At 57.1% G+C, this 1,304-nt stretch overlaps 1 protein-coding gene across 1 annotated transcript in view; it reads left to right on the top strand.

Annotated features, from left to right (window-relative positions):
* The first annotated feature begins 1,115 nt into the window (after positions 1 to 1,115).
* Positions 1,116 to 1,304, top strand: part of CUL1 (cullin 1) — a 112,552-nt gene continuing 112,363 nt past the window's right edge. Inside the window, exon 1 of the mRNA XM_003792072.3 lies at positions 1,116 to 1,239. The gene's annotated coding sequence lies outside the window, so the exon portion shown is untranslated. The remainder of the gene's footprint in view (positions 1,240 to 1,304) is intronic.

The raw sequence follows: 1,304 nt of genomic DNA, 5'->3' as shown, positions 1-1,304 counted from the left end.
GTTGACAAAAGACCACGTTTCAATGGAGGGATCACATATACTAGCAGGATGCTTCCTCTGAGAGAGGACTCCAGGGTGGCCCTCTACAGAGCACTCCTGCCCAAGTGGCAGTAGAATCCTGTAGTGTTTTAGCTTGGAGAAAACAGAAAGTCACATTCATTACATCTTTTGCCCAGACGATAGGGTAATTCAGAATCTTGCCTTGCTTGTTGATGTAATTAGCCACTCTCAGTTATGCTGTAAGCCACGGTGTTAAACAGAAATCTCTCACTGGAAATGGGGGCGCGTCCTTCCTTTATCAGCCTGTCACCTCAGAAGCAGGTGGCCATTTGTGCTGCCAAAATTTGTATTTAATTTGAATATTCCAAATACTCTGACAATTTCAAATGAATGCGATGACTTTGGACTATTCATGAAAACAGAACTTTTTCATAGACGCACCTCATGCCATCCTAGAAGTAATCAAAGCCTTCAATTCTATTCTTGAGTTCTGCAAAACATGAGTTGGTTAAAGGGTTTGGAGAGAGAAACCTAGTCCTAGTCCTGTTTCAGTTTAGAAACGATTTATAATCAGAAGAGACATGCAGAAAAGTTTAGGTTTCCAGGAGCTGATTCGTAAGACCTGCAGGTTAAAGAGAGCAGACACTTGACTACACGTTTTTTCTGAAGTCTGCGCGGATTTTCCGGGCCACTCGCCGGCCTGACTCTGGGCTCCGCTCCCAGTCCCGGGGGCCGGAGTTGAGTGCAGCTGCGTTCGTTCCATGCGGCTCAGGGGGGTGTGTGCGCGCAGGGGAGGGGCGAGGGAGGTGTGAGCCCCTCTTCACGGGGTGCTTCGGACAGTTTCTCCAGAAGCTGGCGTCCCCAACCTCAGAAGGTCAGCCTTGCCCGCGAGGTCCGAAGTGGCGGGAACGGGTCTTCAGAGGCGGCCCCGAAGCAAGGGAGGCTGTAAAACCCGGCGGAGGATACGGTGCGCCGGGCCAGGGATGGCTCGGGGGCTCAGGGGTCGGGGGCCGCGGGCTTGCAGGTAGAAAGGTCTCACGCGAGCGGAGGCCTCGGCCACTGAAGGGGCGACCCCCGGGGCCGCGGGCCGCGGCGGGAGGGAGGTTTCCGGCCCCCTCCCGCGCCTCGGGCTTGTGGGGCGATGGCGGCGACGGTTTCCCGGCTCCCCCGCCCCGGACGCCGATGGCGGTGCGTTCCGGCCCTCCCCCAACAGCTTCTGCCCCGCGGTCGCCGGAGCCGGTGAGGCCGGGAGGGCGGGGAGCCGCGGAGGGAAGGCGAGAGGGCGGAGGTTGCGTGGTGCAGGC

The sequence above is a fragment of the Otolemur garnettii genome, unplaced genomic scaffold (assembly GCF_000181295.1).
Source record: "Otolemur garnettii isolate 467f Iridium unplaced genomic scaffold, OtoGar3 scaffold00053, whole genome shotgun sequence".
NCBI lineage: Eukaryota > Metazoa > Chordata > Mammalia > Primates > Galagidae > Otolemur > Otolemur garnettii.
Note: the sequence above shows the minus strand (reverse complement) of the source record. Positions and strands in the feature narration are given on the sequence as shown.